The 19,033-nt window shown below is 38.9% G+C and overlaps 1 long non-coding RNA gene across 1 annotated transcript in view; it reads right to left on the bottom strand.

Moving 5' to 3' along the window:
* Positions 1 to 18,490, bottom strand: part of LOC143660360 (uncharacterized) — a 40,955-nt gene extending 22,465 nt beyond the window's left edge. Inside the window, exons 1-2 of the long non-coding RNA XR_013163981.1 lie at positions 18,414 to 18,490; positions 18,123 to 18,308 (exon numbers count right to left, since the gene is read on the bottom strand). This is a non-coding gene — a long non-coding RNA (uncharacterized LOC143660360). The remainder of the gene's footprint in view (positions 1 to 18,122; positions 18,309 to 18,413) is intronic.
* Between the last annotated feature and the right edge of the window lie 543 nt (positions 18,491 to 19,033).

Raw genomic sequence — 19,033 nt, 5'->3', positions numbered from 1 at the left:
TCCAACTCAACCACTAGCAAGCACACCATTCAGAGGGATTAATCACACTATCGCATCTATATTGCAGTACTGTCACCACCTTCCATTACTAAAGCCCTTCTCACTGCTGAGTTTTATTCCAGTAGCCTCAATTCCTGGATTGTAAAACTATGTGGCTTTTACAGTGTGACCGTGTGATTGTGAAAACCTTGTAGCTGATGCTCCCTTTATCCAGGGTATGGACAAATGAGTAAGGAAATAAGGACAAAAATAAATAAGAAGGAGGGATAAGGGGTAAAGAAAGTTGGATCGAGCACAATATCAGTGGTCAATGAGAAGGAGGGGTAAGAGGTATGGGATGTATGAGTTTTCTCTTTTGCCTTTTTATTTATTTTTCTGGAGTGATGCACATGTTCTAAAAATGATCATGGTGATGAATACACAACTATGTGATGATATTGTGAGCCACTGCCTGTATACTTTGGATGGACTGTATGGTACATGAAGATATCTCAAAAAAAAAAAATACATATATATATAACCTTTCCCTTCTCTCCAAACAGAAATCTTACACTCATTTTGCCCTAACTTCCCATTCCCATTGGCAACCTGTTCTCTAATATTTTGTTTGCAGTTAAATCTTATTTGCTTTGATACCAAATTAACTTTTATATTTCTAAAACAAAGTTCCTATATCTCTCAGTCCCAACATCTTTATGTAATTCTTGTAACAAATTACATTTATACATCATGAGTCCCAATCCACTGATTTCTCATTACATTTTATGCATTTGCCTTTTAGATACTGTAGGAAGTGAAAAGTGACATCACAAATAAAAGATACAGTGTAGTAGAGGTATGTATATTTATTCCATTATCCTTACTGGAAATCCTTATTTCCTCATGTGGTTTTGATCTGTTGTCTACTGTCTTTTCCTGCCAACCTGCAGAACTCTCTTTGGCATTGCTTGTTGGGCTGGTCTAGTGGTGATGATATCTAGATTTCTCTATCTTGTATTCCATTGGTGATTGAATTGTGCTGAATAAGCACCCGCTTCTTTCCCACTCTGACTTCTCCTCTCTCCAGTGAAAAACTGGGAGCAGTGAAAGCTTTTTTTCAAGATCAACATTTATATGAGTAAATCTATTACTCTTTTTATAATTTATGCTTTTTATTTTTTTAGGACTTGAGAAATTATGGAGAATAAAGTTTATCATGAATGTTTAATAATTGTTCTAAAAAATTTTCAGCCCACTTAACCTATTGCTTTCCTGCTGGTTGAAAAGCCTGGATTAATTGCTTTCCAGGGTCTCTTCCAGCTGTAGTCGCTATTAACTCCCATCATCTAACCTCTTTCAGTTCAGATAGCTCAGGCAACCAAAGTGAAAAAGGGAGCAACATGGATCCTGGAACTAACGAAAACAATTGTATAACTGATTGTAAATACCAAGGGCTGAAGATGTATGCAGTAATCAAATAGCCTTCACTTTGTGACAGCTGAAGGAGGGATCAGTTGAGGGCCTTCAGGGCAAAAAGGAACCTTCTGCATGGTCAGGGTCCTATCTAACACATCTCTATAGGCCCTGAGCCTGGCACAATAAATGAAAAAAAAAAAAAAGGAACCTGCAAGCCTAGGTCAGAAACTTTTTGTTTGCACTAGTTTTTTTGAGGAAAGAAGTTAGGTGCCTGGTACAGCTTCACAGGAGCTATTGACTGAGGAACAGCTGACCAAATCAGAAGTTCTGGGTTGGACCCGAAGCTTTACTCTCCCTTAACTTTCTTTGCAACCCAGTTTCTTCAAACATAAAAACTGAAATGATAACTCTTGCTTCATAGGTTGGTGTGAGGATTTTGTGACGTACCATAAATGAAAGCACCTACCACACAGTAGCTATTCTACATATGTTGTTTGAAGCTGAACCTTGGAAAAATACTCAAGGAATGCAGTCAGCTGGCCACAGCTGCTCTGGCAGTTAAGACCATGTTTTCAGTTGTGAGACATTCTAGGAGTTCATAGTTAATGTATATTTGCATAAGTATTATACAAATAGCATAATTAGATATGATATCTCAAGTTGGATGATATAATGTCATATAACATAATATAAGTACTTCTTGGGGGGTGTATGCACCGAAAAGATCAACTATTTGGAAAAAAGGATAAGTAAGAACAGAGTATCTAATTGGATTAAACTTTTTAGAGCAACTAAATCAGCAGGACAAGGACAAGGATTTATTTCTCCTTCTAAGGTTGACAAAATTTCTTATTTAGTTTTCTGAGATCTGGCAGCCCCTTCCATCGACTTCTCCACAGCCTCTACTCCCGTTTCCTGAAGCAGTAGGAACAGAGTTCTCCGTTTGTACATTGATGATTTATCCCGGTCACAGAGGGGACACCGGCTAACTGAGGTTAACAGCTTTCTCAGTTTCATTTCAAAAAGACATTAGCATGGAGGCTCTATGAAATGCTGATATGCCAAATACTGATTCATTCACCTGCCGAGTTCGCTATAAGGCAGGGACCTATTTGACAGGCAGGGCTGAGCTCTCAGCCTTTTCCTAAAGGGCAGGCCTATAATTCATCTCCCAGTGCTAAATTATACCTGACACTTCACTGAAGGCTTCAGGTGCACTCATCCAACTGCAATAAGCCTAATGTGGAAGAAGAGGGCGGGAAATGACAAAGATATTCTTTTTGAAAATAATATTACTAATTCAGTTGTGGGTGGAAATATCTGTGATGTAATCTGTTCCAAGGCACAGCTTTGTTAAGGGTGGGAATTCAGCAGATGAGCATATTTGCCTTTGTGTAGTGAGAATGTGAACTGGCAGGAGCCACGGCAGGAGGAGGTGGCACTCAGCAGGTGCCTTACCCTGGCCATAGTCTTGTGCATGGGGCCTTTGCATTGTTATCACTAAATGAGCCACACAGCTCTTGGCATGTCCCTAGGCTTGGCCCTTTCACCCAAGGAGTGCCATGTTTTTCTATCATCTGGGCTTTTGGTTCACTATTCCCCCAAATTTGGAGGAAAGTAGATTGTCCCAAAACTGCAAAGCAGTGGGCCTTTGCTGCTTCTCTTGGGGTTTCTGTGGATAGGGTGGGGGTGGGCATAGAAAAAGGAGAATATCCACCTACTACCTTTTGGCAAAGGGTGCCCCCAGAAGCCAAGTGCTTTAGCAGTGTGGTCAATTTATCAGGGGTGATTTGATGGAAGAGAAGAAGAAGCAAAAAAAACTGGCTAGTGCATTCACTGTCTAGCTTCCTTATGTGCTCATCCAGGACTTTTCTTCTACTCTTTCAGTATAAGCAAGGGGTTATGGGCCATTTTATTAAGGCTGCGTGAAGCAAGTAAGCAGGCACATACATGAGGCTCCAGCCTGGTCAAAGCCCAAGGGAACTTCGGAAGAGTGATGCAGTTTGTTTGCTCTCCAACTCAGAAAGTTTTTATTTGTGAATGTGCTAGGTGTCAAAGACACTGCAGTGAACAGGTAGATGCAGTGTCTACTTTCATGGCGCTTCTAGTCTATCTTAGGAGACCTGAGCTTGGGAAGATGAACTAAGATGATTGACCTGTACAACTGACCAGTGCCCGACACAGTCAGGTGCTTGATGAGTGTTTGCTGAATGAAGAAATTGTAAAAAAACAAAACAAAACAGATGAAATGTCAAGAAAAGGAGCTAAACATTAAGTGCCTTCCATGTCTCAGATTCTATACCCTGTCCTTTCCATTATGCTGTCTAATTCAGCACAAGTGAAAAGTCAAAGTCAAGGTCAGAATCTGATGTACGGCTTCTAAGACAGCCCCACTCATGGCATACACATGAGAAGCAACGCTGTTTGGCCCAAGGTTCCCAGACAAGGTGTCCATAAAATCTGAGCTTTAGTACTGATTCTGCCATTTGTTGGTACCGTAGTCTTGGGCAAATCATTTCATCCCCCTGAGCCTCCATTTCCACATCCATAATTTTGAGATCATAACAGTGCCTTAAAAGGGTGGCCAGGAGGATTGAATGGGATGGTGACTATGAAAGGGCTTTCACAGTCTCTGTGAAAAGCAAATCAAGTTGTATCCAATCCATTTTCTAAGAGTTCACTCTGCTTCTAAACAATGAAATTTTATATGAGTTCAACAACTACATCAGAAACAATTAGTAAGCTTGGCCTACTAGTTATCTAAATAATATTTGGAACCTTTTTATAAGAATAATTCCTGGTAACAAGCCAAGGATTAGTTGTCCTGCACTCATCACATATTTGGGGGAAATTACTGATACTCTAGTAGCTATTTATTTAAACAGACATAATTAAATCCTTTCTTTATAAGTCAATTCCCTTTGCCCCTTCAAGATGTCTATGAATTCTTTGGATGGACCCAAGTTTGGAGCACACAGGAGCACAGAATTTCAGATTCTAACTGAATAAGAACCACCCCATTTAACGATGGTGTTGCTTTGAGTGCACTTTTCCTAATTACTGTTGAAACAATAAATGCATGATTTTATGTAACTATTTTCCTAGTAATCCTTTATTCTTATTCTAGTCATTGAAAAGGTTAAATATCATTATACTTAATTATACTCTTTTACTTTAATCTTGTTTTATGCTGTAATTGTTGCCTTGGTTTGTAACATCTCCATGTCAAAAATATGTGAATTCAGTAATCTTCTTTCCCTTCCCCAGATCATTAGTAAGTCATACGATACTAAAGTGGGCATCAGTCTTCCAGGATATGTTGGGCACTATCTCCTACCTAATGAGAGCAACCACCATTTGTCATCACTCTTTGTTTATCGCTCTTCAGCCTAGTTTCAATCTATGTGACCAGGCACATATTCTACCCAATGTGAATTAATTTTGCAAGTGGAAATTCATCGAGCAATGTATCCGATGCTTTAACAAAATCCATATATATTACCTCTAGTGTATTGTCTTCATCCATTCATCTTATAATATGATTTAAAAGAGTGATCACATTTGTCTGGAATGATTTGTCCTTTATCCATCCCCAAAGCTGCCTCCTACACTTGGCTCCATTACCCTCTACATCTTTTCAGTTTTTCTCTCTTAACATTTGAGCCATCATATTAGTAGGCAAAGAGGCTATATTTTAATGGACAGCAGTTGGAATCCCATTTTGAAAATATTTTGAATTTTCAAATGATGGTTAAATTGTGGATTGTTGAAAAGAATTTTTATTTATTGTTAAATTCAAAAGCAAATTGCTTTAGGGGGTGAAAGGGTAGTTCAGTGGTAGAGTTCTTACCTGACATGTGGGAGACCTGGGTTTGATTCCCCGCCCATGCACTTCTCCCAAAAAACAAATAAGCAAAACAAACAAGGAAACAAAGCAAATAAACAAAAATTCAATAAATGGTTCTGCAATAATGGGATACTCACATGGGAAAAGAATGAAATGTGACCCTGCCAAACAGCATACAAAACAAAAAACGAAAAGCACATTGCTTTAATGCAATCTCTTTATTCTAAGTTATGATTCTGTAAACATTCTATTTGCTCAGGTTTTTCTTTTAAAGTAAGTTTTTCTTACAAAGTATAGTATAGTGTTCTAATTTCTCAGCTGCTAAAACAAATGCAATACAATGTGTTGGCTTAAACAATGTAAATTCATTGGTTCATGATTTTGAGGCTGGGGGAAGTCCAAAATCAAGGCAACACCAAGATAATACTTTCTCCTCAAAGACTCTTGCAGTTTGGAGCTCACTGCCAGTGATCCTTGGTTCTTGACTTTTCTGTCATGTGGCAACCCATGTGGTGCATTTCTTCCTTTCTATTCTGGGTTCTTTTGACTTCCAGCTTCTGGCTGTTTTCTGGGGCTTATCTCTGTGATGTTCTCCTAGGTAAGAGGGGACATTCATATCCATATAAACAGGGGAATTCCTAGGGCCAAAAAAGGTCCTATTTACAATGGGTTCATACCCACAGGGATGGATCAAGATTAAGAACCTGTTTTTCTGGGGTACATAACACTAAGCCACCACACACACAACTTGTCTTTCCTGTTCTGCTTGTTTGAATTGTATTTTCGGAGCCACATTTACCCTTCTATCTGAGAAAGATGTGCATTACATTGCATAAATTAAGTGTGATAATAAATATCAAATTCTTGTTATAATACTAACATAATCATCTTAGCTGTGAATGCCTATATTCATGTGCAAAAAAAGTCTTAGTAAATGCTTCTTTATGTGTACCTGGCTCAATTTTCTTACCTTATTTTCGGAAAATATTTTTTTAGCTTTTAGACTTTTCCTGCAAGAAAGCTTAAGGACTACATATCAAACAGTAAATTCAGGGCAATAGCTCACTCAAAATATAAGATTGTTTTCAAAAGAGTAAAATTTCAGGAAGGAGAGGAATAATAACGTAGGGGGAGAGTGATTAAACTAGGAAGAAGCACCTATATAACTGGTCAAAGAGCATATAATGGGTTCTAGCCCACCTATTGCAAGGTGAGAAGATTCAGGGCTGTGTTTCCCCATAGGAGTATTGAACAACCAGCAAGAACTGGTGAAAACACCTTTCTCAATGCTCTGGAAAACAGTTAAAGCACTGTAATAACACAGTGAGCACCAAATCAAGAAAAAAGCCACTTAAAAAGGGTAGCTCTTATGTCACCTGGCTTGCTTCTCCTGATTCCTTATTGGTTCAGTATGGTGCCAACTCATGTTTCCAGAGTGGATGCCTGGTCCAGGTTCTGGGGGCAGTAGAGTAACCCTTGTGCATATATTGGGACCATGTATGTCTGGCCCAATCTGTTTGGTGGTGATCTGAAGGGCTTGCTGTCCCAATGCCCCATGTGTAGAAGGTGGCTCACAGAGCTCTCTTGCAGAATGCTGTGAGAGAGTAGTCAAATCATGTTGCCTGTGGGAAGGGATTGTTGGCTGTAGGACATACAGTGCAGTGCCCAGGGCTGTGAAGAAACTTTCCTAGGTAAGAGGGGACATTCATATCCATATAAACAGGGGAATTCCTAGGGCCAAATCCAAATGCCCAAGACAAGATATATGCAGAAAGGACCTGGAGGCTGCTATCCTTAAGTCTCAACTAATGTCTAAACTTATTGAATCAATGAGCTCTGAAGGAGACCACTGGCACAAGTCAATCTGCAAGGACTAGGAAAGCTGTTTTCTATTCTTTTTGTTGTTGTCGTCGTCAGCTCCTGGTATTCAAGGAAACCTCTGTCATAACACTAACTGGATACAAGCTTAAGGACCAGAAGCTTCAGAGTCTAAATTTCAGTGATAACACATTAAAATATCAAAATACCCAGATTTATCAACAAAACATACAAAGAAACAGGAAGTGATGGCCCAGGCAAAGGAGAAGCTTAAAGAATTAGAAACCACCAGTGAGGAGGAACAGATCTGAAGACTTAAAAATACATGGTTCTAATTATTCTTAAAGAGCTAAAGGAAAACAATGACAAAGAACTAAAGGAAATCAGGAAAAAAATGGATGAATGCAAAGAGAATATCAGGAGAGAGATGGAAAGTATAAAAAGGAGCCAAACAGAGCTGAAGACCACAGTAACAGAAATGAAAAATTCTCTAAAGGGGTTCAGTGGCAGTTTGGAACTGGAAGAAGAACGAATCAGTGCGCGTGAAGATAATAATGCAATTGAAATCATCCAGTCTGAGGATCAGAAGGAAGAGAGAGAGATGAGTGAACCAAGCCTGAGCAACCTGTGGGACACCATTAATATATGGATCATGGGAACCTCAGAAGAGGAGAGGATGGGGCTGTTCTAATTTGCAAGCTGCCAGAATGTGATATACCAGTACTGGAATGGCTTTTAAAAAGGGGAATTTAATAAGTTACAAATTTAAGCCTATGAAAATGTCCAAACTAAGGCGTCCAGGGAAAGTTACCTTAATTCAAGAAAGGACAACGTGCCTGGAACACCTCTGTCAGCTGGGAAGACATGCTAGTCCCTTGTTGGTCCCTTGTTGGTCCGTTGCTTTTAGCCTCTGTTCCTGTGGGGGTTCTTCACTTTGGTTCTCCAGGATTGACCTTAATCTCTTGGCTTCCCTTGCTTGGTTCTCTCCAGGTTCTGGTTTGCTTAACATCTTTTGGTGATGTCTGCTGGGCTCCAAGCATCTCCAAACATTTGTGTCTCTGTTCTCCAAATGTTGGCATTTGTGTCAGCTTTGCTCTGAAGTTCCTGTCGGCTCTGTCATTTCTGTCATTTCTGAGACTTCTCCAAAATGTTTCCCTTTTAAAGTCCCTAGTAATCAAGACCCACCTGGAATGGGTAGAGTTACATTTCTATCTAAACAAAAATCACATCCAAGATTGGGCGCATTGCTTTCTCTGCAGATAATCTAATCAAAAGTTTCCCATCTATAGTATTGAATCAGGATTAAAAGAAACAGCTGTCTCCAAAATTGAGTCAGGATTAAAACATGGTTTTTCTGAGGTACATAATATTTTCAAACTGGCACTGGGGCAGAGATAATATTCAAAGAAATAATGGCTGAAAAGTCTTAAATTTAACAAAAGACGTGAATATACACATTTAAGGCGCTCAGTAAACTCCAAACAGGATAAACCCAAATGACCCACATCATAGTATGTTATAATCAAATTGTCAAATGCCAAAGATAAAAGGAGAATTCTGAAAGCTGCAAGAGAGAAACAATGTACCCATACAAGGAAACCTAGGTAAGATTAAGTGCCAATATATCATTAGAATCCATACAGGTAAAAAGGAGTGGGACGACATAGTTAAAGTGCTGGAAGCAAAAACTGCTAACTAAGAATTTTATATCTGGCAAAACTATCTTTCAAAAATGAGGGTGGGATTAAGACATTCCCAGGTAAACAATCCCAAAAGACTCATCACCACTTGACCAGTCCTACAAGAAATGCTGAAGGAAGTTCTTCAGGTTGAATGGAAAGCACACTAGACAATTGAATGAAGCCACAGGAAGAAATAAAAATCTCTGGTAAAGAAAGTGACCCCAGTAAATATAAATATCAGTACTATTATAATTTTCATTTGTAACTCTACTTTTTACTTCCTACAGGATCTAAAAGGCAAATGCACAAAATGTAATGATAAATCAGTGGTTTTATCTGATTTATAAACTTATCATTTTTGACAAAAACCACATAGTGAGGAGAGGGGTATAGTGTGTGCTATTGATACTGATGTTAAGTTGGTTTTAAAGCAAATTAGACTGTTATAGATTTAGGATACTAAATTTAAGCCCCAAGAAAGAAAATATCAGAGAACATGCAAACTCATAGAGACTGAAAGTAGAGTACAGATTACTGAAGAGGGGGTAGGAAAATGGGGGTTCATGCAAAATGAGTGTAGGGTTTCTGTTTGGGTTGAAGGGAAGTCTAGCAATGGATGGTGGTATTGTAATATTGTGGGATGGGAAGATTTATGTTGTATATACATTTCCAGAATTAAAAGAAAAAGAAAGAGAAACTAAAAGGATAATGATAAATGAAATACATGATCCTGGATGGAATCTATGAATGGAGGAGAAAAGGCTCAAAGGGACATTATTGGGACATTAAATACTGGAATTTAGAATGTAAGCTTTATATCAGTATTAAATCTCTAGAACTTGATAATTGCACTTAAGGTGATTGATTACATAATGAATAATCCTTGTTTGTGGGAAATGTACATGAACACACATCTTATGTGTTCAAGGAGTATGGTATGTGGAACCTGCTTTCAAATGTTCAGAAATAGATGATATATAGATAAATAGATGGATAGATGATAGATACATACAGATAGAATGAAATGGCAAATGCAGCAAAATGTTAAAACTGGTGAATCTAGGTATCTGGAGGTATAGGTGTATATTGGAGTTGTCTGGAGAGCGTTTGTATTATTTTTGCAACTGTAATATAAGTTGAAATTGTTCTAAAATAAAAAGTTACAAAAAGAGCATGCAATAAGCAGTGGACTTTTAGAGACAGAAAGACAAGAATATCAGTTAAGGCCTTGTGGGGTTTCCTTTCAAGAGGTGAAGAGGTTAAATATGAATTGATTCTTTGATCAATTCTTTGACCCATAGTTCCAATGCAAGCTACTTTCCTTGTCTAGCACTATAGTAATTTTCTAACCTTTCTTCTTTGCTCCACCAACCTTCCATGTAGTAATACTAGTGGGAAGGAAGACTCAGAATACTGTTCAGAAATACTTCAGCATCCACTCCACTGACACTCACCAATGGCCCTAATTAGATGTCACCTGTGGGATAGGTGCAGTACACATGAGCTGGTGTCTTATTAAATGATGGGGTGAAATGATCTTTATCCAAGTCAAGATCAGAGGACTTTTTATTAAATAAGATTCAATTCAGGTACCTGAATTTGTCAGGTTGGCTAGTGTATTTCAGTGAGATATTCTACCAAATGTGTACCGAATGCTATTGAACTGCTACTAATCAAAGACTTGGGTTCAGTATCCACTTATGCATAAGCATATTGACTGGAAGACAGCTATTAGACAATAAAAATAGCCATAATTTTTTTTCAATCATATCTCTATTTTGACCTTTATCCACTTCCTGCTGTAGTAAACAAGTCCATTGTGGATGAAAGTCAACGTGTACCTAAGAATTATGCAGCTTTACATTGATATGGGAATATCCATTCACTTGGGTAGGAATGGCAAGTATTTATTATTAGGAAGGGAAAGGAGCATCACAAGATAAAGTCAATATGCATGAATAAGTGTTACTTTTTTTTTTTGGCATGGGCAGACTCCGGGAATAGAACCTGGGTTTCTGGCATGGCAGGTGAGAATTCTGCCACTGAGCCACTGTTGCACCACCAAGTGCTGCTTTTAATGAATCATTAATATTAAGAAATTGAGTCCATATCTGAAAGTGTATTTTCCTGTGTGTAAGCATGTAAATACAAAGCATTTACACTGAGGACTTAAGAGGCTTTTATTCATTGCTAAAAGAAATCAAAGAAGACCTAAATAGGTGGAAAGTCATTCCATGTTCATGGATAAGAAGGCTAAGTGTCATTACGGTGTCAATTCTACCAAATTGATGAAAAATTCAGTGCAATAACAATAAAAATTCCAACAACCTACTTTGCAGACTTGGAAAAGTTATTTATTCAATTTATTTGGACGAGAAAGGAGCCTCAAATAGCCAAAGCATTCTAAAAAAAGAAGAACGAAGTGGGAGGACTTAACGCTTCTTGACTTTAAAGCTTGCTATAAAGCCACAGTGGTCAAAACAGCATGGTATTGGCACAAAGATAAACATATTGATTCATTGAATCAAACTGAGAATTCGGAAATAGACCCTCAGGTCTGTGGTCAATTAATTGTTGACAAGACCCCCAAATCCACTAAATGGGAACAGAATAGTCTCTTCAATAAATGGGGATGGGAGAACTAGATATCCATATCCAAAGGAATGGAAGAGGACCCCTACCTCATACCTGTACAAAAATTAACTCAAAGTGGATCGAAGACCTAAATACAAGAGCCAGTACTATAAAACTCCTAGAATAAAATATAGGAAAACATCTTCAAGACCTAATGATAGAAGGTAGCTTTTTAGACCTTACAACCAAATCACAAGCAACGAAGGAAAAAAACAGATAAATGGCAACTCAAGACTGAACACTTCCATGCTTCAAAGGACTTTGTCAAAAAGGTGAAGAGGCAGTCAACTTAATGGGAGTGAATATTTGGTAACCATGTATCTGATAATGGTTTGATACCCAATATATATAAAGAAATTCTACAAATCAACAATAAAAGGACAAACAACCCAATTATAAAATAGGCAAAAGATATGAATAGGCATTTTTCCAAAGAGAAAATTCAGATGGCTAGAAAGTACATGAAAAGATGTTCATCTTCTTTAGTTATTGGGGAAATGTAAATCAAAACCACAATGAGATATTATCTCATGCCTACAAGAATGGCCCTTAATAAACAAACAGGAAACTACAAATGTTAGAGAGGATATGGAGAAATAGGGTCACTTATTCACTGCTGTTGGGAATGTAAAATGGTATAGCCACTGTGGAAGACAGTTTGGCAATTCCTCAGAAAACTAAATATTGAGTTGCCCTACAGCCCAGCAATTCCATTACTCAATATATACCCAGAAGATCTGCAGGCAGGGACACGAACAGACATTTCCACACTGATGTTCAGAGCAGTATTATTGTCAATTGCCAAAAGAATGTGACAACCCAAGATTCCATCAACACACAAGTGGATAAACAAAATGTGTTATATGCATATGATGGAATAATATGCAGCAGTAAGAAGAAATGAGGTCTTGAAGCATAAAACAACATGGATGAACTTTAAGGACATAATGTTGAGTGAAATAAGCCAGATACAAAAGGACAGCTATTGTATGATTTCACTAACTAGACCATGTAACTAATTAGGATCAGAGTCTTAAAATGTAGAATATAGAGTACCTAGAGGTAGACAGAAGCTAAAGAAGGGAAACTGTTATCTAATATGTACAGAATTGTTAGCAAGGTTGAACTTAAATAGGAATGGGTAGAGGTGATGGTAGCTTGTTATTGGGATTATAATAGTGATGTATTGTAAATGAATTTGATTTACAGTGGTTGTTTAAAGTCATATATGTATGTAAATAAGTTCTTGCCTGAGCTACTACAAATGTGAAAAAAATTAGAAATAGAGGCATGTACGGGAAAAACAGCTATTGCAAACTGTGGACTATAGTCAACAGTAATATTTTAATATTCTTTCCTCAACAGTAGCAAATTTACTACCCCAATACTATGGGTCAACAATGGAGGGTGGGGAATAAAGGGTATGGAAGGTGTAGTATTTAGGTTCAAGTGTCAACTAGGCCAGGGGATGGTGCCCAGTTCTGCTGCTGTGGATTTAAATCATCAGCATATGAATTTTATCTATGGCTAATTACATCTATGGTTGGCTAAGGGAAGTGTCTTCCACAGTGAGTGATGTTTAATTTAATTAGCTGGAAGCTTAAAAGAGAAGTCAGAAGAGAACTCAGCAGCTCAGACCCAGATATTTGGAGTTGCAGAAAGGAATCACCCTGGAGAAAGCCGTTTGAACTCAGAAGCTGGGAGGGAAAGTCAGCAGACGTTGCCGTGTGCCTCCCCACATGACAGAGAAAGCCAGAGAAAAGCCAGCTGCCTTTCCTCCAAAGAGCTGTAAATTTGTAACTAAATAAATTCCCTTTATAAAAGCCAGTCCATTTTTGGTGTATTGCATTCTGGCAGCATTAGCAAGCTAAAACAAGAGGATTTGGGCTTTATTTTTAATTCTTATTTCTGTTCTAGAGTAATAAAATGATTTTAAAATTGATCATGGCAAAGTTTGCACAAATATGTGATGACACTGTGAACCAGTGATTGTGTACTTTAGATGGTTTGTGTGGTGTGTGAATGTATTTTATTAAAATGGGGAAAAAAAAGAAGCTTTTTGATTAGTTGTGTTCCATTTTTCAAGGAAGTCTTAATATCATTTTCAAGCACATAGACTTGGTAGAATGTAAACATTTGTATATGTGCCTTCAAACAGTTATTTTTCTTGACAAATTCTGGCTTTTTAACTTTGATCAATAAAGCCCTACAAGCTCAGGATATGATGAAAGCTTTTATCTTTATGTCCCTCGTGACTCTTTCTCTTGTCCTTTACTAAGGACAGCCTAAAAGAAAAGAAACAGCTCTGAAACTGGGATGTTAGTATTTCCAGATCCTTCATATACGATTTCTGGGGAGGCTACAGATTGAGTTACACTGAAAGGGAGGAAGAATAAGGTGTAAATATGCATTTTTATGGTCTGGAGTATGAAGGTGCCATTGATGGAAAATTTGACTCAAGTGGATTCAAAGTATTTTCTATTTTAAAGATATTTAAAGGACTTTCCCTTTCTCCTTTCTTTCAATATCTATCGAGTTCTTCCAATGTTCCTGGTATTATACTCGGGGGTAGTAGTATAACGTCATATAAGACACAGCGCCTCTCCTAGGAGGGACGGACAAGTAAATTGCTGCAGACCCTGTGAAGTGTTAGGTTGGAGAGGTTGTGGGGTATCCTGGGGCACTGAAAAGGGGCAACGAACTCCACCTGGGGGAAGACTGATCACGTTTCTTAGAAGAAAGAGTGCTTCAGTTGAGTTTTGCAAAATGAGTAGGAACTAGCTAGAGTAGCACTTTTTAACCTGGGATCTACTGATTGCCAGGGAGTCCATGGATAGAATTCAGGTTTCTGTGAGCTTGGAATGGAAAAAAATAATTACACCATTCTTTCCAATAACATTGAATCATTCCTTACATTATAAATGTTGGAAATAAACTACACTAATGTTAACAGTACTTGTGATAATGATTCCAATAGAAATCGCTGCTATTTTATATCATACACATCTCACATTGGCATAGGTATTGCCAAATATCCCTTATGCTCATCGTTACCTTAAAATTCCAGTAGGAAATCCATGACTGGGCCTTGTTCAAGTGTTAATAAAAAGTACACATACTTTTGTATCAGAGATTGTTTTTAAAAAAATATTTGGTAACAGGTTTTCAAACACTAAATTGGTTTTCTTTGTAATTGTGTATATATATTTTTAATAAGTTTAAGAACATCATTCTGAAAAAGGGTCCACGAGACCCTTCACGAGATTGGCAACAGGGTTCATGAAACTGAAAAGGTTAAGAAGTTCTGAAATGGTGAGGAGCTTGGAGAAGGGCTGTGGTTAGTTCAGAAAGAGGAAAAGCTTCTGCTTGACTCAAAGCACTTCATCTTGGTGTTCAAATTATACATAATGTTTCTATAAAAGCAAATGTCGGGTGGGTATGAAGACTGCGTGCACAATGATTTTGTGAAGTTATTTAATATATACTCTATGTTTTCATAGGGCCATATGACTGGGGAGCAAACCTCTTGATTACGTATACCAATAGCTCTCTGAAATTTGGAGCCTAACAAAAAAGATCTGTCACAACATTGGACTTTGCAGCCTGTTGTGATGTGAAAAAGGCCAGAGAAAGACACTGAAATATTTAGGTGCTGTCTTTTCTGGCTTGGGTAGAATGCTAATGATCATTTAAGATCAACCTACATTTGCCTTGCATGCATTTCATTGGTTGTGTTCACTTGAGTTTTGGAAATGGTTGTGAAAGGTGCAGTAAATATGGCATATGCTAAAATGCTATCAAATGCTAATGGAGGCAGTCAGTGGCTCGGGAAAGAACACTTGACCAAGACACCATGGCCTGAGGTTATAGCCCTAAGTTTGATACTAGTATTTGGGTCACCTTGTGCATTTTTTATTGGTAAAAAAGAGATGATGATTCTTGCTCTAACTTACAAGTTTGCTCTAAGGATCAAATGAGTAACATCAAGATGCTTGGAAAGATTTGGAACATTATACATATATTATTAATATGGAAATAGTGACATACCAATACCATCACATTTTATGTTATGAATACAGAGATAATAGTGAAGAATTTCTCTCCTTGCATTATAAGATATGTTCAATGTAAAACTTTTAGAGAAATGAACTGAAAAATATACCTATATGTATAAAAATGTAAATGCGAGTATTACTTATAAAGATATCTATAACATAGCTAAATTCCTACAAGACCAAAGACATTGAGGTTTGTTGTCTTATGACACTAGGTGACTCCATAATAAAATAATTTCCCTACGGCTAGCAGCAAGCTTTCAAATATGACCTATAGGAACAGCAGCAGACAACAATGGATTTATGTATGTGCTATTTAGATTTAGTGGCACTCAGATCACAAGAGCACATTTAATTAGCGAAGTACATTCAATCCTAAAATTTAGATCACTTTCTTCAAATAAGCTTATATTCACGGAATCATGCAAGCAAATATTGACAAATACTGCAAACAATGGGAAAAAGCACCAATCTCAGGACTTTTCTTCTTCCCCCAAATCTCTTATTAATTATTTTTTTCACTGTGACTTGGCAGAAGAGGATTTAAGTAACAACCTGGATCTTCCATTCTCTAGGTCAATGTTGAAAGTTTATTTCTACAGTAAAATACACCGTTCACATTCTGGATGTCACCATATAAATCAAACAAAGAACTGCATTCCAATTCTCTCTATTGCCACGGAACATTCTATTACTAAAACCAGTACGTTCTTACATTTTTAGCTGAAAGTGTCTTTCAATCTCAAGTGTGCCTAGAAATATTCTGAAGCCAAGGAAGTCTATTGTAATAATACCTGTTAGACTTTTATCCCATATAAATTATCTAAGCCAAGTGGAGACCAAAATACTGGCCCTTGACTGCCAACTGGAATAGTCCCTGATCCTCAATCACTTACTACAAGAGAAAAATGAGCTAGTCTGAGCTCTGAAACTATCATCTTTGAATTAAAAGGGGGGAAAAGGAGAGCTTAATATGCATCTGGAAAGGATACAGTTAATGCAAGTGGTAGAGAAACGTAGAGTACTACTCTAACCTGCTTATGTTCATTGCTTCCCCAGTACAGACACAACAATACACGGACATATATTTACTAACTCACAAGCATCAACTGGTGTGGTGAAGCATATTAAAATCAGGAGAAGTAAGACCCAATAAATATCCCCCACATCCTGTCTTGCATATATACCCACTAACATATACCCTTGACAGTGTAAGATCTGGAAGTCCTTAAACAATTTTGTAGGCATAAATTACAAAATTAATGAAACCTGCTAGGGTGGATCCACAAAGACACACGGTTCAAGATATAAGCACTGAGGCAAGACAGAAACCTGATGAAATGATCAGAAGTACCGAAACTTGAAAAGATTATATCCTGGACACCAAAGTGGATGACTGATTTAAGGAGCACAGTTTCTCAGTACAGTGAGATTTCAAAAACCATTCTCCCTACCACCCTAATGTCAACACAGATTCCTAAAACTTAAAGCTGAATGATTCCAATCCTTTATAAGACTGTCCTTGGCAGTAGACAAAGCTTTGGTCCATAAACCCAGCTGTGCCAGCTGGCTTCATGGGCTTTTCCCCCTGGCGGGTCCTCAGCATTCTTTCTTTTTTTCCATTCTCATAGGAAAGGGATGCTCTGCTCACGTAATGTGAACAGATAACATGCTTAGATTTATGAGGTGCTGAGATATAGCAGTGTGGAGGCCCTTCAAATTGTTCTCCCAGGTTTACACACTGCAAGCCAGCCAAAGCAGGATCTCGGCATTTAACACACTTGTGCTACAAAGCCTGTTTGTTACCAGATCCAAATTGATGCCCCATTAAAAGCAAGAACAGAACAACTAAAAAAAGTCTTTACACATACACACACACACACACACACACACACACACACACACACACACACACAGAGCCCATTCCTTTCCTAGTCCAGGCTCCTGGAGCACATGAGAATGTGTAACTTTCATTGGGGGGAGTGGCTCTCCCTTGCCAGCTGGAGTCTGTATATAGAAAGAGTGGATTTTTTCTGGCTTCTGATAGTCCGAGATGCTGTGTCTGTCACTCAGAGGGTTAGCAAATAGGGTTCAAAACAAAGAACAGAGATGTATAAACAAATGCAAGACAGTGCGAAGAGAGGAAAAAGTAGGGAACCTGAAATGACTAATACAAGCCTTATCCCAGGTGGGCCACTTTCCCTATGGCTGTAAGAGGCTCCTGGGCTGTTTTCATTATAAATATTCATAGCCACAGAAGCAAATTCAGAAGGATTTATATCCCAGGGGATGACAGATCAATAGATTTGAGCAAACCTCATCTCCAGGCTGACCACTTAACACTGTTATCACCGATTAGGGCTGCATGGCCCTCTGGGAGGGTGTCAGTTCTCCTCTTGTCCCCCATAGGTCCACCCCGCTCTTGGCCCCAAGAGGAAATCAATAACAGGACGCAGGGATCGATACCCAGGACATCTGCTTGACTGCGGTGGTTCACCTTAGCATCGGAGTTTGGCTCTATCCCGCAAACCCCTAGTCCACCCCCGGCAACCTCCTGCCCTCCTGGGGGCATCCCAATTTTGATCCTTAGCTCCTAAATGGAAATGAGCCAAAATGCTGCTGACTCTTTTGAGGAAAGAAAGAAAGACTTGGTTATCATTTGGCTCACTTTCCGAGAATGAGGAAACTTACCAGACCTCAAGCCCTGGGTCGGAGTGGGTCCCTGTCCCTGGCCCGTGGCATGCATCCTGCTGCTGATTGTCCTGCCACCAGCAACGTGGGAGCCGCGGGAGCCGGCGGGCTTTCTGTCCCAGGTCTGCCTGCGTCTCCTTCTGCTTGGGCTGCAGTTGATAGATCCTCTGTTCCTGAGGCGTCCAGCTATTGACCCGCCCAGAGAAGGAAAGAAAAAAAATGGGGAAAAAAAAAATCAATTAACACTAAATGGCTTAACAAAACCCTGCAAAGCACAGGCCTGAAGCTTACAGGGTAGGAGTTCGGGTGGTCTCAGTGGCAACAGTGGTTGTGGGACAGGCTCAGCCAGCTAGAAAAGCTGATGTTCCAGGGACAGGAAGCCAATATGGTAGGCGTGATCACACAGCCACATGCGCGTGCGCACACACGGCTGCTCCCTCTGACATGCCCTAGTCTGGGAGCAAAGAGCACAGTACAGGTACCTGTTCACTGTGAACTGGTAGAGGGTGACAGATTCACCAAACTAGAAGGAGGGCTGTAACCGAACTCATAGCAAGGCTGGTTGTTTTTCTGTTTTAAGTTTTTTTTGGGGGGGGTGTGTGGGGGTAGAGGGAGAGGAGATATTGTTTGGTCTTTAAAGGGTATGCCATTTATGTGTTGCAGGAGAGTAACCCCAGGCATTTCTTCACATTTCTCTCTATCACACCACCACATGCAGACACACATGAACCATTTTAAAAAAAGGGTTGGGGTGGGGAGGCAAGAGAATGGGGGAGCACCGTACCTCAGCTGCCAGGCCCTCTCTCTTCTGCAGGAACTGGCTTTGAAGACTGGGGATTTTTTTTTGCATCTCGCTGTTCCAGCTCTAAAGAGTTTACATAGGGAGGGAGCAAGGAAGGATCATGAATGTC

The sequence above is a fragment of the Tamandua tetradactyla genome, chromosome 16, assembly GCF_023851605.1.
Source record: "Tamandua tetradactyla isolate mTamTet1 chromosome 16, mTamTet1.pri, whole genome shotgun sequence".
Lineage (NCBI taxonomy): Eukaryota > Metazoa > Chordata > Mammalia > Pilosa > Myrmecophagidae > Tamandua > Tamandua tetradactyla.
This window is presented reverse-complemented; position numbering and strand designations above follow the sequence as displayed.